At 43.9% G+C, this 26,230-nt stretch overlaps 1 protein-coding gene across 1 annotated transcript in view; it reads right to left on the reverse strand.

Annotated features, from left to right (window-relative positions):
* The window catches only part of NDUFA3 (NADH:ubiquinone oxidoreductase subunit A3), a 63,101-nt gene that overhangs the window by 17,119 nt on the left and 19,752 nt on the right, over positions 1–26,230 (reverse strand). The window lies entirely within an intron of this gene.

A 26,230-nucleotide genomic window follows, 5' to 3' on the forward strand; every position in this document is an offset into this window, starting at 1 on the left:
AAGGTTTCCCTCTTCTTCATTTCACATACTTATATAGTGTACTGACTCAAATGGTAGTACCCATTTATGGGTCAATCTCATAATTTCATAGTGCCCAATGCGATCAAAAAAGGTGGGTTAAGGCCCCCTTCACACTTGTGTGACCTGAAAGTCGCGTGATTTTTCCATGACCCCGACATGACCGGAAGCAATTCCTGTGCAATCTAGAGGTCTATGGACTCCAAGTCACACCAAAGTCAGACAAAAGCAGTGAAGGGACTACTTTGAAGTCGCGGTGACCTGAAGTCGCAGACAGGAATGGCACCCATTGGAAATCATGGAGTACGACCTGTCATGCGACCCTGCAGTCACAAGTGCGAAAGGAGCCCAAGTGAAATAAAAAAACATAAAATATCTAGTATATAGTGGCATTTAACTAATTCCTGACCGGTTTATACACTGACCGGAATTGTCTGAAGGGAGCTGTGTGAGATGCTGCTGTCCGGTCAGGTTGGGACAGAGGAAGGCCCAAGCCTGAGAGGAAGTCCGTGTGGGATGGGAGCAGCCAGGAGGCTGTGGAGTCCGGGAGGGACAAAAGCAGCTAGGGACCTGCAAGGAAAGACGCAGAGTTAAAAGTACAGCATCTGTGCATACCACTGGAATTTGTTTGATGGTCAGAAAGACCCTGCAGAGGTACTCGGAGCAGTAAAGCTGCCACAAGTGAGCCAGGAGGCTGAATGTTATGTCTTTGCAGTGATGGTGAGAACCCCTTGCGTGGGAAGAGCTAACTGTATGAACTTTGACTTGCTTTTAAATAAAAGCGGGCTGCCATGCCCTTAAAATACAGTTTTGGACTGGTGCAACTCATTGTAAACACACCTATTGCTTGACTTTAATCATCTCAATCTTCCACATACATACAGTATATACACACACACACAATATATTGTAAAAAGTATTAGGACACCTGCCTTTACACGCACATGAACTTAATGGCATCCCAGTCTTAATCGGTAGGGTTCAATATTGCAATGGCCCACCCTTTGCAGCTATAACAACTCTCCTGGGAAGGCTGTCCACAAGGTTTAGGAGTATGTCTATGGGAATGTTAGACCATTCTTCCAGAAGTGCATTTGTGAGATCAGGCACTGATGTTGGACGAGAAGGCCTGGGTCACAGTCTCCGCTCTAATTCATCCCAAAGGTTGAGGTCAATACTGTGCAGGCCAGTCAAGTTCCTCCACCCCAAACCCACTCATCCATGTCTTTATGGACCTTGTTTGTGCACTGGTGTGCAGTCATGTTGGTACAGGAAGTGACCATCCGCAAACTGCTCCCACAAAGTCGGGAGAATGAAATTGTCGGGAAAATGGGGAAAAGTGGGAAAGGGGAGGAAGAAATGGAAGGGGGGGAGGGGGGGGGGGAGAGGGATTCTTGTCATTTTTCTTGGAGTACATCACGGGACACAGAGCTATAGTAGTTACTATGTGAGTTATAGGCCACCTTCAGGTGATGGACATTGGCACACCCCAAGACAAAAAGTCCACTCCCTATATAACCCCTCCCACTACTGGGAGTACCTCAGTTTTAGTAGCAAAGCAATATACGTGTATTAGAAGAGGGGAGGGACACAGAAAAGAAAAGGATTTTACAGGTAAGCTGTTTTAAAAATCCTATCTTCTTTATCGTACATCACGGGACACAGAGCCAAAGTAGTTACTATGTGGGATGTCCCAGAGCAATGACAACTGAGGGGAGGGAGACACAACAAAAGTAGGGCACCATGAGACTAGAGGACATATACTGGTGCCTGCAGCACACTATGCCCAAAGGCATAGTAGAATCTGATAGAATCTGGTAAATATATGGACTGAAGACCAAGTTGCGGTCTTGCAGAGTTGAGCCATTGAGGCTTGGTGATGCACTGCCCACGAAGCACTAACAGCCCTAGTGGAGTGCGCTTTGATTTGAGTGGGTGAAATCTTCCTCTTCAAACCATAAGCTTATACAATTACTTGCCAAATCCATTTAGAAATAGTAGATTTCAATGCTGCCTGTCCTCTTTTAGGACCTTCAGGCAACACAGACAAAACATCCGTTTTTCAAATCTGAGCAGTCACCTTCAAGTAGACTTTGACTGCTCTCACCACATCCAAAGAATGTAGTGATTTCTCTTCCTTAGTACAGGGCTCTGGAAAGAATGAAGGCAGAATAATATCCTGGTTTAAATGAAAACCTGACACTACCTTCGGTAGAAAATTAGGATGAGGACGCAATACTACCTTATCCTTGTGAATAATTAAATATGGCTCTTTACAAGAAAGATCAATCAACTCTGATACCCTTCTTGCAGAAGATATGGCTACCAGAAAAATTAGTTTCCTTGTCAAAAGGACCAAGGGAATATGCCGTATCGGCTCAAAAGGCTGTTTCTGCAACGCCAACAGAACTAAATTCAAGTCTCAAGGGTTCAGGGGTGACCTAACCGGAGGATTAAGCCATGTTACCCCCTAAATAAACCCATGAACCAAAGAATTTGAAGCAAGTGGTCATTGAAACAATACCGATAAGGCCGAGACCTGGCCTTTGATAGTACTCAAGACCAGCTTCATCTCTAACCCCATCTGCAGAAAGTCAAGGATTCTACCTATGACATACTTCCTGGGGTGCCAACCCCTGGATTCACACCAGGAGACATATGCCTTCCAGACTCTATAATATATGACTCTGGAGGCCGGCTTCCTTGCAATTATCAAGGTAGATACCACAGAACCTGATAGCCCACACTTCTTCAGAATGTGGGTCTCAATAGCCAAACTGTTAAATTTAGCGTTTGTAAGGTAGGATGGAATACTGGACCTTGCGAGAGAAGGTCTGGACGTGGTGGTAGGGTCCATGGTTCCCCTACTGCCAGTCTTATGATCTCTGAATACCAGGATCTTCTGGGCCACAAGAATCACCGACTTCCCTTCCTGCTTGACCCTGCGGAAGCAGCAGAATAGGAGGGAATGCATAAATCAGTGAGAACCGATTCCACTGGAATACCAAGGCATCTGTTCCCCATGCTAGTGGATCCCTTGTTCTTGACACAAAGTTGTCGATCTTTTTGTTGAACCAGGACGCAAACAGATCTATGTCCGGAATCCCCCATCTCCGCCATATTGCCAGGAAGACATCGGGGTGAAGGGCCCATTCTCCCGGGAACAACTGCTGGTGACTCAAGTAGTCCGCCTGCCAATTCTCTATTCCTGGAATGAAGACTGCCAATAGACAAGGTACACTGTTTTCTGCCCAAGTTAAGATATGATTCACCTTTCTTTGGGCCGCACGACTTCTCATGCCCCCTTGGTGATTGATATAGGCCACTGCTGTGGCATTGTCAGATTGGATCCTGACAGGACAATTCCGTAACCTGAGCGTCCAGGCCCTCAGAGCCAAGCGTGCTGCCCGAATCTCTAGAATGTTGATGGGCAAGGTCATTCTCCCCAACCTGAAAGGCTGGCATCTGTTACCACCTTCCAGGTAACTGGTAGAAAGGATTTTCCCTTCAGCAGATTCTTGGTTATTAACGACCAACTGAGGCTCCGGCGCACCTTCAGAGGCAGACGCATTGGGAAATCTAGCGCTTGGACCTTCCAAGCTGATAGGATACTGTTTTGCAGCAGCCTCGAATGAAACTGAGCATAAGGAACGGCCTCGAATGAAGCCACCATCTTTCCCAACAACCTCATGCAAAGTCGAATGGAAGGATTCTTCTTTGCCTTGACCACCTGAATCAGTTCCTTTATGGCACTGATCTTTGCCTGGGGCAAGAATACCTTTTTCTGGGCTGTAACTATGATCAGACCCAAGTATTCTAATCTCCTTGATGGTTTTAAGAAAGATTTCTCTAGGTTGAGAAGCCAACATAGGTATTCCAGGTAGTTGACTGTGGTGATCATACTTTGGTCTAAGCGGAGTACTGACTGGTCTATCAAGAGTCTAGGTACGCTATAATCGTTATACCTTGGGCCCTTAATCTGGCTAGAGGAGGGGCCAGGACCTTTGTAAACACTCGAGGTGCAGTAGCTAGACCAAAAGGCAGAGCTGCAAACTGAAAATGAAGATTTTCTACCTCAAAGCGTAGATATTTCTGGTGAGCGGGGAACATCGGCACATGGAGGTATGTATCCTTGATGTCGATTCCATTGTAGAAATGAGTTTTGGCTTTTTAGAGCTTGAAGGAGTCCCTCTTGAGCCCTTTTTTGGGGTGTTTCTACCTCCCCTTCTGACCATAGCCCGATGCACAAATGCAGAGGTACTACCAGAAGAAATAGCACCCAATGCTTGAGCAAATAGTCCAGCAAATGTCGCTGCTATTAGTGCTCAGCCTGGTGCTTTAGCAAATGTGCCAAGGGAATGCCTGTGTCACCATTTACATGCCCCTTTTTTCACTCATGTCCCTCCGACAGTTGCAGACAGCAAAATTGAGCTTTTTAAAAGTTCTCCCACGCTGGACATTGCTGCACGCCAATGCCGCGCCAAGCCATGCCCCCTCCGTATTCCCACCGCGCCCCCTCCTCCTCTTTTAAAAAAAGAGGTTTTCCCGTGCGAGTGCGGGCCTCCAATCCGACGGGATCGGCCTGTGTGTGTGTGTGTGTGTGTGTGTGTGTGTGGGGGGGGGAGGAGGTGTCAAACTGCCATGTAGGCGGTGGAAAATGGAGCGGCATTTGCTGATCGTTTCTGGCTTTCTCCTCTATCCAGAGAGAGGGGGAAAGCTTCTGTTCAGGTGGGGGGGGGGTGTTTTTAAGAAAAAATCTCCCCCAAACACCTTACCGGAGGCCTGGGACTGCACGCCCGAGGAAAGTCTGCAGCTTCTGCTGATTACAGAGTGATCTGAGAAAAGAAACCTTCAGGAACCAGGGGCCCCTTTTTAATCGGAAGATTCACACTCCTGGACCCGTAAAGCACCCCTCCAGGACAACTTTATGGCTGAAAAAAACCAAAGCAGTGGATCCCAGGGTCCAGCTCTCTAATAGAGAAGTGCTATGGGCTAAACCTCGTTGCTTCCGCCACGAGGCCCGGGTACCATTCAATTCGGTCTGAAAAGACACTTTGAATGGATCCGGTTGAATAGCCTGCCCCAGCAAGGAATATTCCAGTGGAGCTCAGCACAGCAAACCTTTACTCGTGACCAACATCCCAGCATTCAGATCCTCTTAAAAGGCCTGGGGCACCACAAAGGGATAAAGTAGATGGCATCCAATTGTAGCGGGTGCCCTGCACTTGCCATCAGGATGACACAGGCTCTCAGAAGGAAGAGAAGCTTGTCAGCTCCTGTGGGGGGAAGAAGAGAAGACACCCAGTCTGTCTAGGAGCTGGAGAGACACCATGAGTTAAGGAGAAGACTAGACTCGGGAGAGGTGTTCCCACAGATCCATGGCCAGTCGGGGATATCTTGCCTGAGAGGGGGATCCCAGGTGCATTCTCCAGGCGCATCTGTACAGACGGCATGAAGTGTTCCAGTTGTGAGGTAACCAGTCGGCTACCTGAAGAACCTGCCTGATCCAGGACACTTTGCTTGGGCCTTGATCGCAGGATTAGTGAGCAGGCACTTGCCCATTTTTCAGAGACACTGCATGCAGACAACATTGTTAGTGGTTACCTACACTAAAGGACACTATGCCACACTCATCCTCTACCAGGCAGTAAAAGTGTTCTTACTGCTTCAGGAGTTACGCAGTACACTTTGCATCACTCCTACCAAACAGGATTTTTAAGTGCATCAACTAAAGTGACTAGCTGAAGATTCAAGGCCTTCATCTCTGGGACTGAAGTTATTGATGCCATACAGGCACACATATACATACCCAGGGCTCAGTATATGTAGTGTATGAACAGGGTAGTCTGACTTGGGAGGTATGCTATTGACCACTGAACTAGGTGCAGTGTCTATGGTTTTGTGGGCCTGTGCTGTCAGACAGAAGGGAGAGGTCTCACATAAGGAAAGGCCATTCCCCCACTCTCCTCCTGCCTGGACTTATAGAGCCCAGTTTAAATAGAGTGGTGATCAATCCGTTACAGTGTCTGCTATTTTGTGATTTGTCAATTGCTAAAGTGTTTGACTCTGCTCTCGGGGTTACTTGGCTTGAGGAGCCCCCTGAAAGCAGCCATACAAAACCATTGAGTTATATTGCTCCCGATTTCAGTCCTTATTATATGATTAATTTACTTGAGATACATGTGGCTGAGACTGTTCTTGGGGTTGAGAGGCAGAGTACCGAACCAAATATACACAAGCGGCTCCTCCGGGGATAGTGTTACACAATTAACCTCTTCCGGACCGCCCCACGCATATGTACTTTGGCAGGGCGGCCCTTCAGCACGAAATCACGTACCTGTACGTGATTTCGATTTCCTGGTATGCAGTGCTCGCACGCAGCCAGTGACCAGCTCCCACTATGATTGGACACAGCGGAAGCTAATCAGAGGGTCCGGCGAACCCGATGTCTGCCGATCGTTCCTGAGGCTGAAAGAACGGCGGTCTGCCTATGTAAACAAGGCAGATCGCTGTTCTGTGACAGGAGAAGACAGAGATCTGTCTTCTTACAGTACAAGCACCCCCCCTACAGTTAGAAAGCACCCCCTAGGGACACATTTAACCCTTCGATTGCCCCTGTAAAATCTTGTAAAAGTGTGCACCGAAGACCAGGTTGCAAACTTGCAGAGCTGAACCACTGCAGCCTGATGACGGACAACCCAGGGGACACCTATACTCCTGGTAGAATGAGCTATCAACATAAAAAGGTGGTGATGGCTCATTCAAATGAGATAGAGTAGACTTGGTAGCCACATGACCATTCTTTGGTCCTTCAGGAAGGACAAAAACAAACAGTCTCACTGCCTGACCACAGCAGTCAATTTCAGATACATTTTGATAGCCTGGGCCACATCCAAAGTGTGAAGGGCCTTGTCCCCCAGCTAAGGCCTAGGGGAAAAAAAAAAAAATAAGGCAACACTGGTTGAGATGGAAAGCTGAAACCTCCTTGAGCGAAAACTACATCCCACCTTATCACCATAAAGTACCAGAGACGACTCCCTGGAAGAAACAGCCACAAAAAAAAGAATATAGGAAGGTCCTGACTTGGCTCAAATTCCTTGGAGACAAAGGAAACCTAACTTGAAGAACAATGAAACCCCCCCCCCCCCCAAAAAAAAAAACCCCACTAGAAGGAATGAGAAGCAATTGACCTTTGAAAGAGTAGAAATCTGCCCCTTGATCATTCACAAGGCCAACTGCATGTCAACCAATGACTCGAGGAAAGCCAAAATGCAGCTTACCACATACTTGTGAACATAAAACTTCCTAGCCTCACACCAGGCCCTGTGGAACCAAATCCTACGAAGCAGACATGGAAAAACCTGTAAACAGAGGAAAGGCATATACCAGAGAGAGCGGTCCCATGGCATCACCAGGGCACCCACTGCAAACACACGAGGATCTCTGATCCTTGAAATTAACCTGTCCAGTTTTGCATTGAACCTGGATGGCTACAGATTCACATCCAGCGTGCCCCACTGCTGACAGAGAGTCCTAAATACCTCCGGGTTGAGAGACCACTCCCTGGGTGACAGGCTGACAGCTACCAACAGCTGAAGAAGCTTACCTGACAATTTTCCATTCCTAGAATATGAACTTCAGTGCGAGGACATGAAGCTCTGCCCATGACAAGATGAGGTCCACCTCCTCCTGGGACACTCGGCTCCTGGTGCCCCTTGAGGATTCATATATACCATAATTATGGCATTGTCTGACGGAACCCTTATCAGGACACCCTACTGCTCTTCGAGTAGCAGATCATCCAGGTACCTGAGAATAGGCACCCCTTTGGTCCCTAGGAAGCCCAGAATCGGGGCCAGGACCTTTATGAACACTCAGGGGACCATGGACTGGTGGAACGGCAGGGCCACAAATTGAAAAGGATGGTCTTTTACTGCGAACCATAGAAATTGACTGGTAATAAGGAAGGATTGGGTCATAAATGTCCACTGATGCCAAGAAATACCCTGGATGGCGCAAGACCACCCACTGTACTGGCTTTTCAAAACCTCTATCCCTCAAGAAACCGGTTGAGATACTTGAGGTCCAATATAGGACGCACATTACCATTTGGCTTTGGAAGCGTAAAGTTACAGTAGAAACGGCAAAACCTTTTATCCTCTGGAACGATCAATTTGAGATTCATTATAACAATTGACAGCATAAGGGGGGCAACTTAATAATTCCCGCCACTTCCCTTACCAGGCTCTCCTGTGCGGTCATAGAGCACGGTAAGGATGCTGGCTTAGGAAAGCTTCGGATCTAATTGATCAAATGTCAGGCTCGATTCACACAGGGGCAACACGACTTCAGCGCGACTTTGCACGGCGACTTCAACGCGACTTCAGCGCGACTTTGATCAATTTACAATGCGACTTCAAGTCGCCTCCAGGACAGGCGACTTTGGCTGTGGCCAATCACAAAATAATCAGCTCTCTGGGAGGGAGGGGTTTGCCTGGGCAAACTAATTTTTTTAACTGTAAAGTCGCTTCAGTATAGATAGAGATCCGACTTGGAGGCGACTTCCATTGATTTCTATGGTACAGGTCGCCTACAAGTCGGATCCAAGTAGTACAGGGAGTACGCTCTGAAGTCGGAGCGACTTCAGTAGTGTCTATTAAGACGCTCTGATTCCCTGTAATGTTAATCTCTTCTTGGGGCGACTTGAGGGCTTACAAGTCGGATCCCAAGTTGTCCTAGTGTGAACCGAGCCTCAGAGTGAGAGCAATAATAATAGCTGCAGGTCCTCCTGTGTAACTGGTAACCTGTAAAGGCTTTTTTTTAACCACTTGAAGACCAAACATTTCCAGCACTTTATTTACAAGTTTAAATCAGTATTTTTTGCTAGAAAATTACTTATAACCCACAAACATTATATATAATTACTTAGCAAAGACCCTAGAGCAGAGTTCAAAAGTTAGAGAGTTACTCACATCTCCCACTGTGTGTCACGGAGCTGGGTCTGTGTTCGGCGGCGCTGTAACAAGGCCCCACCCCCACTCCCAGACCAACTCGTGTGATAGGTGAAACACCGATTCAATTCAAATTCATTTCAAATTCAAAATTTTGAAAAGAACAAATATTTTCTCCTTTCGGTTTTAAAAGAAATCCAATAAAATCTAATTTCGTCATAAATTTAGGCTAGAATGTATTCTTCTACATGTATTTCGTAAAAAAAAATCCTGATAAAGTGTATGATAATTAGTTTGTGTGAAATTTAGTTGAGTCTACAAGCTATGCTATGCATCACTGAAAATTGATTAATCCTGCTGTACTGACTGCCTATCTCATTTCTTGAGGCCCTAAAATGTCAGGACAGTATAAATACCCACAAAATTATTCATTTTTGTAAAGATGACAGAACAAGGTATTTAGTAAGAGGCATAGTGAGTTTTTTGCAATTTTTTGGTCACAATTGTTTGGAAAACTAAGATTATTTTTTTTCTCCACAAAAGTTATTTCTCACACATGGCTTGGGTAAACCCGCAATTAACACCCCCCGCCCCCAATATCTTCTGCTACTCCTCCCGAGTATGGCAATACCACATGTGTGAGACTTTTCCACAGCCTGGCCACATAGAGAGGCCCAACATGCAGGGAGGAACATCATGTGTTCTAGGAGCATAAATTACACATTTTGTTTGAGTACCGATCACATTTTTGAAGGCCCTGGAGCACCAGGACAATGGAATTACCCACAAAATGACCCCATTTTGGAAAGCAAACACTCCAATGTGTATTCTATGAGGCATAATGAGTCTTTTGAACATGTCATTTTTTTGGTGGGGACATTAGCTGGGTGATCAGTGTGTAAAAAGTTGTAAAAAACAGCTCATACACACTGATCCCCCCGCTCGCTGCACAGATCTCCCACTGTGCCATCAAACGCTGCCACTGTGCCCAAACAATGCCCAGCCGTGCCCATCCATGCCACAATAGTGCTCGTAAGTGCCACCCACAGTGCCTCACAAAAGTGTAATAGGTGGTCAAATTAGATGTGTAATGTATGCTCCTAGAACACCTGATGTATGTGGCCTGGATGTAAAAGACTCACACATGTGGTATCGCCATACTCAGGAGTAGCAGAATGTATTTTGGGGTGTAATTTTTGCTATGTACATGTGATGTGTTATAAATATCTTATACATGGACAACTTTGTGTAAAAAAAAAAAAAAATGTGTTTTCATTTTCCGAAAACTTGTGGAAAAAAATTACATGTTCAAAAGACTCATTATGCCTCATAGATTGGGGTTGGGGGGGTTTGCTTTAAAAAATGGTAATTTTTTGGGTGTTTCAACTGTCCTGGTGCTCCAGGGCCTTCAATAGTGTAAGAGGTAGTTGAGAAATTCAATGTGTAATTTTTGCTCCTAGAACACCTGATGGTGCTCCCTGCATATTGGGCCTCTGTATGTGGCCAGGCAGTGTAAAAGTCTCACATATGTGGTATCACCATATTCAGGAAAAGTAGCAGAATGTATTTTGGGGTGTAGTTGCAAGTATGCATATGCCATGTGTGAGAAATAACTTATGACAATTTTGTAACAAAAAAAAACACATCTTAAATTTGCAAAGAAATGTGGGAAAAAATTACAACTTCAAAAAACTCATGCCTCATACTAAATAATTTGGAATGTCTACTTTCCAAAAAAGGGGTTATTTGGGGGGTATTTTTACTTTCCTTTCTTGTTAGTGTCAAGAAATGAGATAGGCCGCCAGTACATCAAGTGTGATCAATTTTCAGAGATTAGCACCATACAAGCCAAAATTTATTCAGAAAAATTACTAATTTGCTAAATTTTATAACCAAAACAAAGAAAAATGCATTTTTTTTTTTTTTACATAATTTTCGGTCTTTCATCATTTCAGCGCAAAAAATAAAAAACCCAGTGATGATCAAATAACACCAAAATTAAGCTCTGTTTGTGTGAAAAAAGGACAAACATTTCATATGGGTACAATGTTGCATGACTGAGTAATTGTCATTCTAAGTGTGAGAGCACGAAAGCTGAAAATTGGTCTGGTAAGGAAGGGGGTTTAAGTGCCCAGTGGGCAAGTGGTTAAAAGAAATGCTAGATTATAAATCCTAATGTTAGGAAGGCCTAATCCTCCTCCACTCTTTGGGAGGTATAGCTTGGAAATAGAGATGCGTGTTTTTTTTGATCGCCATAAAAAAGGATGTTATAGCTTTAGTTATTGTTTTGATGTTTGTATGTTTGAGTAAAAGTGGAATGGTCTTTGTTAGATATAAAAGTTAACAAAGGAGACCATTTAAAAAAGAAAACACCTCCCAAAACGTAAGATTGAAATACTCATCCATGCTTCCAACTTGGATGCAATTTTAGAAATAAGTGGTGGGGGCTCTCTTCCTATTTTTATCCCTAGGCATGTGATAAAAAATGGTTGTATTGGTTATACTTGCATCCATACTTGGAAAAAATTGAAACCCCTACCCCTAATGGCTACACAGTAGCCATTCAGAATTGGGAAGCAGAGGCCCATACTTTTGATTTCGATGCATTTAAACGGCAAAATTTCACTTTTAGAAAAATGTATTTTGAACCCTGTGCAGCCCTTAAAACAGTGGCGGCTGGTGCTTAAATTTTTTTTTTTTGGGGGGGGGGGGGGGCGCGCGCAAGCAAACTGAAAAATTCTGAAAAAAAACCCCATCAATTGCAGCCTCACTGTGCCCATCAAACGCTGCCACTGTGCCATCGAATGCTGCCGATGTGCCCATCAAATGCTGCCACTGTGACGCCTGATCACAGGGCCTGTTTCAGCCGGTTCAGTGTTAGGAAAGCAAATATTCACTCGCTTTTCTAACACACCTGGGTGAACTGTGAACGCCAAGCATGGCGCTCGCAGGTCACCTTTTTGACACCTAATCAGGTGCTTCAAAAACACCCCCCGCTGCTGTAATTCAGGGGCCCGGCAAGGCAGCTCACGTGCCAAATTTCCCTGGTGAAAGCTGAAATTTAAACCCATACGGAACTAGGCTGAGCCCCAAATCCAGATCTATATGATGAAATGATAGCAACTGCGCAACCTCTGGGTTGCAAGGATCAAAGTTATGCTCAGCTGCCATAACTGTGAACCTGTTCCAGACTTCGGAGTAAATAGTGTTTGTTAAGGTCTTTTCTGGAACCTTGCCAGGATTAAACCACTTCCAGAGGACTGCCCAAGTCCTCCAATCCTTCTCTCTCAATTACCAGTCCATCCTGGGACAGTTGTTGTGGAAACATTGATAGAAGTGTTTGGTCGGGTTTCATGGCTAGGGTAAACCCAAGGCCTGCATGCCAATCAGTATGCTTGCTATCACAGGGCGACCCTCAGACAACAGTCTCCCCTGGAGCTTCATGACCAAAGGCAGTACAGGAAAGGCATCTGCTAGGTGACTATTCCTTGGGTGAGTGAGAACGTCCATTTCCTCCACCAACGTGTGAGGAAGCAACAGGGTAAGGCCTGCGCCACCATAAGGCAGCACAGGAAGCCGCCTTAGGGCGCCAGGCTAGGGGGTGGTAAAATGCCTTTTAGCCTGTGTGGACAGACCCCCGTGCTTCCACTCACCTATAGCATTTAGCCCTCCTCCAGAACTCCGCCTCTCCTCCTCCCTCAAGCTGTGTTTCCAGCTGTGTCTGTTTCACTGTCTAGTGCCGGCTGTGTGGGAGCTCCCTGTGGAATTACAGCACTCCCCCTGTCGGGACTCCACTGCTCACATGCCCCTGCTGGGCCTCGGCTCCATCACCAGCCAATCCCAGCCTGCTTGTCAGCGGTGAAACACTAGCAGCAACTAATGCAGGAAGGCACAGAGCCGGGAGAAAGAGCAGCCAGCTGGACTTACAGCATGACAGAGGTAACTGGGGCGGGCTTTTACCGTGGGACCTGGGGGCACAGCATCCACAGTTTAGATGCTTTTTAGCAATGGTATTTACTGTATTTGATAATGTAACCTTTTCACTGCAAGGCCCTGCGCTCCACTTTTAAACTCAGCTGGCCGGACCATTTTTGCTATTTTTCACTTTCAGAGTTTGTAAAAGACCTCCCAAACCATATATTTTCTGAAAGCACAGGACCAGTAGAATAAATAAAAGGTGCTACTGATTTGATTTTAAAGGCCCCACAATATTTGTGCAAATGTTTATCAATACAATATTTTTGCTAAAAATACACTAAAATCATTAGATAAAAACACAGCAAATTTTACACAATTCTGACTAAATTTCTACCAAATATAAAAGCTTAAACTGTAACGAGTTAATAAATAACAAATGTTTGTAACTTTTAAATGACACCTTTTTGCGAAATGGGGAAAAATCGAACAGATGCAAAAGTGTAAATATTAAATATCCAAATTTCTCTAAAAATCTTAAGGTTAAAATTTTTCCCCTACAGCTTTAAGAATTTGTAAAAGACCCCTCAAACCATATATTTTCTGAAAGCACATGACCTGTAAAATAAAAAGAAGGTGCTACTGATTTTTAAGGCCCCGCGATGTTTGTGCAAAGGTTTATCAAATAATATTTTCGCTGAAAATACACTAAAACCATTATTAGCGTATAAAAACACAGCTAACTTTACACATTTTAAAACTTAAAAATTTTTTTTTTTTTAAACTGACAGATAGAAATGGTTACATCCCGTTAGAAAGTTGCCACCATAGGTCTTGGCTCCAACATACCTAGAGGTCAGTTCATTCGACTTAGGCTCAAATGTACGAAGGAATCTGATTATTACACAGTCTAAAAGTGTTAAAAGGAACATTTTCTACAGAAAAGTTACCAGAGAGAACTAATTGAGAGTGAGATTCAAAATATAGGGAACCTAGATAGATCTCAGTTGGTAGTGGATGCTAATAAGTACCAAAAACATAGTAAATACGAATATAAAATCATATTGGATTACAATATTCAACATAAGAAATTTGAGAAAATGATCATTAAACACTGAGAGGTGCTGAGAAAGGATAAGGTTTTGGGTACAGTGTTACCCCCACCTCCGTGTTTTATTTATAGGCGTGCCCCCACCCTCAGTTCTAGATCCTCCTGTATCTAAGGATAACAGATTCTCTTTGTCAGGTTTTTATTCCTGTGGAAAATGTCCCTCATGTAGGCAATGTAAACAATGTTTAAAGGACGAAAGGATTTTACCTCTTCTGTTACTAATAAAAAACACCTTATTAAAAAAAATGTAATCACGTGCAATACCCTGGGGGTAGTATACATGCTGGAGTGCGACTGCAGACTCCAGTATGATGACAGGATCTCCAGACCTTTAGGTGTTCACATTTCTGAGCATGTGAACAACATCAAAAAGGGCTTACGAACACATAGTGTTTCAAAACACTTCAGGCTTGTTCACAATAGGGACCCCAGGTGTTTAAAATTTTGGGGAATAGAGAAAGTGGATAAACACTGGAGGGGTGGTAATTTCATATGACATCTGAGTTGACGAGAATCCTTCTGGATATATCAGACAAAAGTCTCAGTTCCGGAAGGGTTAAACGTCGACTTTAAATTTGATTTAAACTGTTTTATATCTGATAAATAGGAATTCTATGTGTGTCTGATAGGTTTTTACATTTTTTACGGTTAATTTTGTATATATTTTTTAATATGTTATTTTTTATGTGTATATTTGTATTTGTAATAAGATGGCCGCGGGTATTTAACGTCCTATTATATACATTTGGTAATGTTAAATAGAAGTTGAAATTCTTAGGAAAAGTTTGAAGGGTTATGTTTGCCCTCATTTCCCCTTTCTTGTATCTGTATTGGTTAGCTCAGTGTCCCCATTAGTATGTGATTGTGGTTTGCAGCAGGAACTTCCTGTTTCCCACAATCTCCATGGAGACGAGCCGCCTATTTAAACTCACGGGTGATGTGATAGCCCGCCCTTGCTGACGAAGTCCCGTAGGACTTAACGCGTACGGGGGAGGAGCTATCTTGCGGACATCACCCACTGTCATCGTACCTTACATGCTGCTAATATTGCCAATACCGGATATCCAAGCTGGATGTCATTGATTGATTTTTTTAAACACGTTATCGCTGTATGGAGCCTGGCAAAACAGCTTTTAAATAAATGATTTATTTTTAGATTATGTTCCTTTCTTTTATACCATTTTCGGCTGATCTGGTCTATTGGAGTGCTGGTTACCTTCACCCCGTTGTGGATACAAGCTCGTTTGACCTTCTGTTAGTTCAGAGGTCCATCGGATCTGGTAAGCGCCCAATTTTTATCAGCTGGTGGAGGTGGCGTTGCGCAGAAATCTGATATTCATCACAAGGTTTCTTCATCTCTTTTTGTTCCTTTGTGAACACTGTGTTTACGGACTTTTTATTATTGCTCTGCACTTCTATTTTGTAACTTTACTAATTTCCTGCTAAATCCCTACTAAATATTAACCACTTCAGCTCCGGAAGGTTTTACCCCCTTCCTGACCAGAGCACTTTTTACAATTCGGCACTGCGTCGCTTTAACTGCTAATTGCGCGGTCATGCAATGCTGTACCCAAACGAAATTTGCGTCCTTTTCTTCCCACAAATAGAGCTTTCTTTTGATGGTATTTGATCACCTCTGCCGTTTTTATTTTTTGCGCTATACACGGAAAAAGACCAAAAATTTTGAAAAAAAATGATATTATCTACTTTTTGTTCTAAAAAAAATCCAATAAATTCAATTTTAGTCATACATTTAGGCCAAAATGTATTCGGCCACATGTCTTTGGTAGAAAAAATGTCAATAAGTGTATATTTATTGGTTTGCGCAAAAGTTATAGCGCCTACAAACTAGGGTACATTTTCTGGAATTTACACAGCCTTTAATTTATGACTGCCTATGTCGTTTCTTGAGGTGCTAAAATGGCAGGGCAGTACAAAACCCCCACAAATGACCCCATTTTGGAAAGTAGACACCCCAAGGAATTTGCTGAGAGGCATGTTGAGCCCATTGAATATTCATTTTTTTTGTCCCAAGTGATTGAATGACAAAAAAAAAAAAATTACAAAAAGTTGTCACTAAATGATATATTGCTCACACAGGCCATGGGCATATGTGGAATTGCACCCCAAAATACATTTAGCTGCTTCTCCTGAGTATGGGGATACCACATGTGTGGGACTTTTTGGGAGCCTAGCCGCGTACGGGGCCCCGAAAACCAATCACTGCCTTCAGGATTTCTAAGGGTGTACATTTTTGATTTTACTCCTCACTACCTATCACAGTTTTGAAGGCCATAAAATGCCCAGATGGCATAAAACCCCCCCAAATGACCCCATTTTGGAAAGTAGACACCCCAAGCTATTTGCTTTGAGGCATGTTGAGTCCATGGAATGTTTTATATTTTGACACAAGTTGCGGGAAAGTGACACATTTTTTTTTTTTTTTTTTTGCACAAAGTTGTCACTCCTCACTGCCTATCACAGTTTCGGAGGCCATGGAATGCCCAGGTGGCACAAACCCCCCCCAAATGACCCCATTTTGGAAAGTAGACACCCCAAGCTATTTGCTGAGAGGCATGGTGAGTATTTTGCAGCTCTCATTTGTTTTTGAAAATAAAGAAAGACGAGAAAAAAAATTTTTTTTTTCTTTTTTCAATTTTCAAAACTTTGTGACAAAAAGTGAGGTCTGCAAAATACTCACTATACCTCTCATCAAATAGCTTGGGGTGTCTACTTTCCAAAATGGGGTCATTTGGGGGGGTTTTTTGCCACCTGGGCATTCCATGGCCTCCGAAACTGTGATAGGCAGTGAAGAGCGAAATCAAAAATTTATGGCCTTTCGAAAGCCTGAAGGCGGTGCTTGGTTTTCGGGGTCCCGTACGCGGCTAGGCTCCCAAAAAGTCTCACACATGTGGTATCCCCGTACTCAGGAGAAGCAACAGAATGTATTTTGGGGTGTAATTTCACATATTCCCATGGCATGTTTGAGCAATATATCATTTAGTGACAACTTTGTGCAAAAAAAAAAATAAAAAAAATAAAAAATTGTCTCTTTCCCGCAACTTGAAAAGAGAAAACGGGAAGGTTGGGACTTTGAGTGAGGTGGGCAAATGAGGCCAATGGGTCAGTCACCATCAAAAACAAGCCATTTTATTGATACATAGTAAAATAATGACATAATAATGACCCCAATATGGGTTGACTGTCACATCATATACAAATACACCCTGTTTGATACATTGTGAACATTCATAACAAGCCCCTAAAATTGGGTGCAGAGCGAATGGTATAAGAGGTAAAATGTCCATGAATTGCACAAACATCACAAAGTAAATAAATAAATGAAACTTCAGGATTGGTAGACCCAGTAAGAGGGAAAGTGATTATTGGATGCATGTCATAAGCCCGACGCGTTTTGTGTATCAAAACACTCTTCAGGGGCAATAAGGCACCAATATCTAAAGACAAAAGGAAAAAAGGGGGGACTGTTCTAGATGAAGTGCAAAATGCATGGTACAAAAAGAAAACAAAACAAAATAACTGTGCGTTTGGAGGGGGGGGGGGGGGCGGGCAGAGATGCCACTACCCCAAATGGGTACTCACATGCCAATGGGGTATGAACTCCATGAGGTGCACGGTCACAGGGCCACCAACTCTGTCCCGCAACTTGTGTCACAATATAAAATATTCCATGGACTCGACATGCCTCTCAGCAAATAGCTTGGGGTGTCTACTTTCCAAAATGGGGTCATTTGGGGGGGGTTTTGAACTGTCCTGGCATTTTATGCACAACATTTAGAAGCTTATGTCACACATCACCCACTCTTCTAACCACTTGAAGACAAAGCCCTTTCTGACACTTTTTGATTACATAAAAAAATAATTTTTTTTTGCAAGAAAATTACTTTGAACCCCCAAACATTATATATTTTTTTAAAGCAAATGCCCTACAGATTAAAATGGTGGGTGTTTCATTTTTTTTTTTTCACACAGTATTTGCGCAGCGATTTTTCAAAAGCATTTTTTGGGGAAAAAACACACTTTTTTAAATTTTAATGCACTAAAACACACTATATTGCCCAAATGTTTGATGAAATAAAAAAGATGATCTTAGACCGAGTACATGGATACCAAACATGACATGCTTTAAAATTGCGCACAAACGTGCAGTGGCGACAAACTAAATACATTTTTAAAAGCCTTTAAAAGCCTTTACAGGTTACCACTTTAGATTTACAGAGGAGGTCTACTGCTAAAATTACTGCCCTCGATCTGACGTTCGCGGTGATACCTCACATGCATCATGGTGCAATTGCTGTTTACATTTGACGCCAGACCGACGCTTGCGTTCGCCTTAGCGCGAGAGCAGGGGGGACAGGGTGCTTTTTTTTTTTTTTTTTCTTTATTATTATTATTTTTTTATCTTATTTTTAAACTGTTTCTTTCATTTTTTTTTTTTTTTTTTTAAATCATTTTTATTGTTATCTCAGGGAATGTAAATATCCCCTATCATAGCAATAGGTAGTGACAGGTACTCTTTTTTGCAAAAATTGAGGTCTATTAGACCCTAGATTTCTCCTCTGCCCTCAAAGCATCTGACCACACCAAGATCGGTGTGATAAAATGCTTTCCCAATTTCCCAATGGCGCTGTTTACATCCGGCGAAATCTAAGTCATAAAATGCTCGTAGCTTCCGGTTTCTTAGGCTATAGAGATGTTTGGAGCCACTCTGGTCTCTGATCAGCTCTATGGTCAGCTGGCTGAATCACCGGCTGCATTCTCAGGTTCCCTGTTGAGACAGGAGAGCCAGAGAAAAACACGGAAGACGTTGGGGGGGGGCATTCCCTCCCACTGCTTGTAAAAGCAGTCTAGAAGCTAATTAGCTGCTAGGATTGCTTTTACATGAAAGCCGATCGCTGGCTGAAAAGAATGATACCAAGATGATACCTAAACCTGCAGGCATCATTCTGGTATAACCACTCAAAGTCGTGAATGGCGTACCTGAAGACAAAAAAATGGTTAACAATAAAGCACAGTAAACGGTAAGGTATAAAAAAATTGCATATCTGAAAAGCAAACATGATAAAACATAATAACAATAAAACATTGCAGAATAGAATACAGTAAAAAAGAGCAGAACAATAGAGAGAATAGAGAGAGAGAGAGAGAACAATAAAACGACAACTATTTTTTTTTTATTTTATATTTTTGTATGTGTTTTTTTTTTTTTTTTTTTACACTTTTTTTTGTAACTAACTTTTATAACTGTAACCAGTTCCAGGTTTGGGTCTCTCAAAATGCGATGGCATCTTGGGAGACCCTGTGAAAGTGTGCCTAGACTGTGCAATGCTGTACCCAACGCTAACACTCAACTAGTGAATGGTAGCGTTCAAAACATTCACCAATGCAAAGACCAAGATTGTCAGGACAGGAGGGACAATAATAGCGGGTGTCACGCCTATATCCGCGCTTGCTGCAGACACAACATCTTTTTTGGGGGGGTTCGCTGGGTAGGGGTACTCGGGAGGACATAAAGAAAATGCCTCTCATGCAGCCGACTGCATTTGGTTGGGGATGTGAATGGGGGAAGTACGGGCGCTGCAGAAGCGGCGGGTTCCCAATTAGGATTGGCGAATGCAGCAGGAAGGGCACTATGGGCACGACGGGCCTGTGTTTGTCTTTTTGGTGGCAGCGGGACACTACTTGTGCTTGCCACCTCACCAGCTTGAACTGCACTTATGGGACTCGCCACATCACCAAGTGTTACTGCAGTGCTGGTTTGACTACGACCGGGGTGTACTAGGCCGCTGGTGCTTGCCAGTTCACCAAAACGCTACAAAAAAAACTGTTAGCGATCGCAGGGATCAGGCCTGACTCTGCGAACGCTGCAGTTATGCGTTTAGTGTTTTGTAAGTGTCAGTGATCGATCGATACTGCACTTGGGTGGGCTGGGCTGGGCCGGGCTGGGCCGGGCGGAGAGGCAAAACGCAGGTGCTAGCAGGTATCTGGGCTGATCCCGCTAACACTGCGTTTGTGGGAACCCTAAACTGCTGGGGACGCTAGTATAGATCTGATCAGATCAGATATTGATCTGATCAGATACTATACCACTAAGGGAGGTGTACGGTGCGTGCGTGGGTGTTAGCGGTACTGGCGCTAACCTGACGCTGCCTGGGGCTGGTGCTTGCCAGTTCACCAAAACGCTACCAAAAAAACTGTTAGCGATCGCAGGGATCAGGCCTGACTCTGCGAACGCTGCAGTTATGCGTTTAGTGTTTTGTAAGTGACAGTGATCGATCGATACTGCACTTGGGTGGGCTGGGTCGGGCAGAGGGGAAAAACGCAGGTGCTAGTGGGTATCTGGGCTGATCCCGCTAACACTGCGTTTTTGGGAACCCTAAACTGCTGGGGACACTAGTATAGATCTGATCGGATCAGATATTGATCCGTACAGATACTATACCACTAAGGGAGGCGTATGCTGCGTGCGTGGGTGTTAGCGGTACTGGCGCTAATCTGACGCTGCCTGGGGCGACGCATATCACCGCCGGGCGATCAGGGGGCTAAACCTTTATTCGGTAATAAACGGCGGGTGCCCTGACACTATAAAAAATAAACGAACTAACCAGCGTCACCCGTAACGGTTATACGGTGATCAGTGGTGAAAGGGTTAACTAGGGGGCAATCAAGGGGTTAAAACATTTATTAGGTAGTATGTGGGGGTCCCTGTCGCTATAAAACGCTGACGGCGAACCTAAATATTTACCTCCCTAACTAGCGTCACCAGCGACACTAATACAGCGATCAGAAAAATGATCGCTTAGTGACACTGGTGGCAGGGGGTGATCAAGGGGTTAAAACTTTATTAGGGGGGGGTAGGGGGGGTATCCTAGACCTAAAGGGGGGTAATACTCACTGCCCTAACACTGTAACTGTCACAAACTGACACCATGCAGTAATCAGAAAAAAAAAAAAAAATACTGCTTGCTGTCAGTTTGTGACGGGGGGGGGGGGGTTGGGGGTGATTGGGGGGGGGTCGGGGGGGATCGGGGGTGTAAAGTATGCCTGGCATGTTCTACTGTGTGTGTGTGTGTGTGTGTGTGTTGTGCACTCACATGTCTTCTCTCCTCGGCGCTGGGACGGAAACTGCCAAGCCGAGGAGAGATGACATCACATCCTCTGCCTGTGTGAAACTACACACAGGCAGGGGAGGATTCCGATTGGCTGGGAGCGATCGTGAGGGGGGGGCCACGATCGGATGGTCTCCCCCTCGCCTCCCGACGCTCCCAGTCAAATGCCGACCGCCGCTGGCACCGGGGGGGGGGTCCGATCGGACCCCCCGCCCGCGGGAGGCAGATCACGTACGGGTACGTGATTCTGCCTGCCCGTGCCATTCTGCCGCCGTATATGTGCGTTAGGCAGTCGGCAAGTGGTTAAGCTTAACTTGTATGGAGTTAATAACAAATGTTTGTAACTTTTAAATTGCGCTTTTTTGCAAAATGGTGAAAATCAAAAACGTACACAAAAATGTAAAATATCCAAATTTTTAAAAAAATCTGAAGGTTTTAATTTTTCCCTTACAGCTTTAAGAATTTGTAAAATACCCCCCAAACCATATATTTTCTGAAAGCACATGACCTCTAGAATAAAAAGAAGGTGCTACTGATTTTTAAGTACCCATAATATTTGCACAAGTGTTTATCAAAACAACATTCTCGCTAAAAATACACTAAAACCATTACCAGCAGATAAAAACAGCTAATCTTACAAAATTCCTGCTAAATTCCTACTAAATATAAAAGCTTAACCTGTGTTGACTTAACAACAAATATTTGTAAATTTTAAATGGCACCTTTTTGCAAAATGGTGAAAATTGAATATACCCAAAAATTTTTCTCTAAAAATCTGGAGGTATTAATTTTTCACTTATAGCTTTCAGAGTTTGTAAAAAGACACCCCCCCCCAGGTGTTACTGATTTTTAAGGCCCCCGCGATTTTTGCGCAAATGTTTTCACATCACTATTTTCACAAAAAAACCCCATTAAAATCCTTATTTGCACACATAAATACAATATAATTTACGCAATGCCTGCTAAATGCATACTAAGGCCTCGTTCAGTGGGGTGTGCTAAAGCGTACACCCATGAAGGGCCGTGTTTACCTGCATGGGGATGCACAGATATTCTGTGCATCTCTGTGCAGGCAGTTCTATTCATGTCAATTGGGACGCAGCAGCTCCAAGGACAGATCTAAAATCCATGCGGGTGTAGGTGTATGGACTCAAATGCGGACAGTGTGAGTTCAGGGACATGCACCCACACGGATGTCAAGTTGGGAGCAGTGGTTGTGTTCATGCAGAAATACATGATTAACCGGTTCCCAACTGGCTAACGCAGATATACTGCGGCAGAATGGCTCTCCTGGGCGAAATCCCATATATATACGGCTTTGCCCAGGAGAGCCACCAGAGGGTGCGTGAGCACCGCCGGCCACGCGCGATTGTGTGCACGAAAGCCAGCGCGGGGCTGTCAGAGGAGAGAAGACAGACCCCTGTGCTGTCAGAGGAGAGAAGACAGATCGTGAGTTCCTACAAAGTAGGGACAGCGATCTGTCATCTCTCCTAGTTAGTCCCATCCTCACACATTTAGAACACAATGAGGGAACACACAGTTAACCCCTTGATTGTCCCCTAGTGTTAACCCCTTCCCTGCCAGTGACATTTATACAGTAATCAGTGCATATTTATAGCACTGATCACTCTATAAATGTCAATGGTCCCAAAAATGTGTCAAAAGTCTCCGATCTGTCTGTCGCAATACCGCTAAAAATCGCAGATCACCGCCATTACTAGTAAAAAAATAAAAATAAAACAAAAAAAACGCCATAAAGCTTTCCCATAGTTTGTAGACGCTATAACTTTTGCACAAACCAATCAATATATGCTTATTGCGATTTTTTTTTACCAAAAATATGTAGAAGAATACATATTGGCCTAAACCATTTCTGATGAAGAAATTTGTTTTTTTTTTTAAATTTGGGGGATATTATAGCAAAATTTTTCTTCTTTTTTTCAAAATTGTCACTCTTTTTTATAGCGCAAAAAATAAAAAACGCAGAGATGATTAAATACCACCAAAAGAAAGCTCTATTTGTGGGGGGAAAAAAGGATGCAAATTTTGTTTGGGTACAGCACTGCATGACCGCGCAATTGTCAGTTAAAGCGACGCAGTGCCAAATTGTAAAATGTGCTCTGGTCAGGAAGGGGATAAAATCTTCTGGGGTTGAAATGGTTAAACTGCACGTCTGCCACCCCCCAACCACACCCCTCAAGCTGCAATAGGCAGTGGAGAGGGGTGTTTACATGCTGGGGCTGCAATGCTTTGCCCCCATGGCAAAGTTTACCTAACTTGTAGCAATGCCGAACACCACACATTCAAATTAATGGGAAAGTGTCGCAAACGCCCCACAACTGCATGCAGTCACCGGACATCTGTATGCAAAAATGGGGTTAAAACAGGCAGTGTGTGGGGGGGGGGCATCGAATTGCCTGTCAGCCTCTGGAGCGTAGCCCCTTTGTCTGCAAAAATGGGGTTAAAACAGGTGGTGGGGGGCATTGAATTGCCTGTCAGTAGCCTCTGGAGCTCCCTCCAGGCTCCCAGGACTCGGCTGCTGAATAAGGGTAAGCCTGAAAGCCCCCACATCCGCCCACAGATGGCTACAGGGACACAGCCTGCATGCCAGTGGCTCCAAAGCACACGCAGGGGCTGCAATTAGAGACACAGCCACAGCTTCTGGATCTGCCTGTTCATGGCTCAGGGAGGGATCTGAGCAGCAGATCCTCACAGGCTGCTTCCATGTCCCCAGACTTTCTCTACACAATCTGACCTGGACAGGGCATTATGTGACATTATCAAAAATATAAAATACTACTGGGCGTTTCCTTTTCGACTGAACTTTACTTACCACAACAAGAAGCATTCTTTCTCTGCTTTCCTGGAAGGTGATGCTTTGTTGAAGAAACTGGGCCTTCTATCCGTCGATCTGGAGGGATCCCCCTGCATCCCACAGCCCAGATCCTTTACTGCCAGGTCCACACATAGTCCCACACCTCAAGTGTGACGTTACACTAGAAGCCAAGCCAAGCTCAAAAGCAGACCCCCCCTGAAGATAAAGGTGGCTCTTTGGTTCAAATAGACCTTGTGAAGTAATTTTCTTTCGCTTGTTTTCTCTTTTTTCCCCATTCATTGATTCTTGGGGGGGGGGGGGGGTCATAAATAGAACATCTAAGATGATTCATGACATTTCATTGCTAAACGTGAGAATGAAAACTCCTGGGATTCAGGTTTTATACATATTGTTATGTTTCTGGGGGTTTTCTGATTCTCACAGTTAATGTTCAAAATGTTACTGTTGATGTTTTTCAGGGCGGGCCAGTGGTGGCGGTCATGTGCCCAGTTTGTCTTTGTTTCCCTTCCTTAGAGAGGGGACCGGAGCCAAACCAGGACCTGGGCTTTACCCAGGGTGACTTTAGTGGAAGACTAGTGGTAGCCTTTTTCCATAGTCTGGTGTAAGTTTTGTTTAAACTGCATACTACTGAATATTTAAATTTGATCTCGTTTACAAGACAGTTTTCATATTAATATTTTTTCTTTTTTTCTAAAGTTTCGTGGGGTGTTTTTTTTTTTTCTCTTCTCTTTGTGTCAAATTTTTCCTTTTCTTCACCTGAACGCTTTTTCTGTCCCCTTGATACCGGTCCTTGGTCGATTGAAAGATTCTGAAAACCAGGAAAGTTGATCGTCATACTAGCAGGGGTTGGTAAGTGACCTTTTTGTCTCTTTGTGCACCATGGCACACTACTATTAAGCTCCTTTTCAAATTTGCTACCCATAATGTTAAAGGCCTGAATTCCCCATTGAAGCGGAGGATGTCCTTTCAACATTACAAGTCCTTACATGTTGATGTGCTCCTCCTACAGGAGAGACACTTCACACTGAACTATAACCCAAACTTTTTACATCACTATTATTTACACTTTTACTTGGAAAATGGACCAGGGAAGACGGGAGCTGTGGCAATTTGCTTTTCTAAGCGTGTATCCTTCTCGCTTGAAAAGAAGATTTGCGACCCAGAAGGACGCTACTTGTTGTTAGTAGGGCTTTTAGAAGGCTCTCCAATCTCACTAATCTCCTACTATGCCCCTAACACAGGCCAACTTCCTTTTTTTTTCAAACTCTACTGCATGTTGTGTCCCTGGACCCGAGGGGGATGGTACCTTTTGCAGGGGATTCAAACAGCCCTAGATTCTATTTTTGACAAGACCAGAAGACCATCGTCTTCCTCTAGGTCTTACCCCAAAATCGGTTCCAAACTGGCTAAAATTCTCCATTATCACAATTTGATTGATGTATGGTGGAAACTCAACCCCTCCAGTAAAGACTATACGTTCTTTTCCAATGTTCATCGAACCTACTCTAGAATCGACCACTTTTTTACAAACCCTGAAGGGGTACCTCTCTTTCGGGGAAGCAAAATAGTGGACGTGACCTGGTCAGACCACTCCTTGCTTTGCCATTGTGCAATACCTTAGCAGTGAACAAGGGTCCTGCCCCTTGGAGACTGAATCACTTCTGAGTAATCCAGTTTGTTTTGACATAGAACAAAATCTTAAAGAATATTTTGCCTCAAATAATCCTGAGGACACCTCCCAAGTCATCAATTGGGCAGCTCACAAAGCCATGATCAGGGGCCAATTCAAATAGAATCTCGTCTCAAGTAAAACAAATGCCCTTATTTGCGATAAAGAAAAGGAGTCGTCTGACCTACTGACCCAACAAACAAAACCCAAACCTGGACATTACGGACAAAATAGATTCTATCCGGCTGGAATTGAATCTTTGTCTGGCGACCAGGGCGGAAAAGAATCTTAGATGGACTCAGGCCTCATTTCCTCCAGTTCTTTATGGCAATACAAAACGGTGTGGACCTTGATGCAGACTAACAAAGCTATTTGTTTGTTGGCATGTTTAATACCTAAACCAGACAGGGACAATGCTGATGTAACCAATTACCGCCCAATATCCCTGATCAATAATGACCTAAAACTCCTGACCAAACTATACACAAATCGATTCAATAACTTTCTATCACAATATATTCACATTGACCAGGTTGGGTTTGTACCAGGGAGATAGGCTACATATCAGATTAGACGAGCGGTAGATCTGATCTGTCTTGC

This window comes from Aquarana catesbeiana, linkage group LG10 (genome assembly GCF_042186555.1).
Source record: "Aquarana catesbeiana isolate 2022-GZ linkage group LG10, ASM4218655v1, whole genome shotgun sequence".
Classification (NCBI taxonomy): domain Eukaryota; kingdom Metazoa; phylum Chordata; class Amphibia; order Anura; family Ranidae; genus Aquarana; species Aquarana catesbeiana.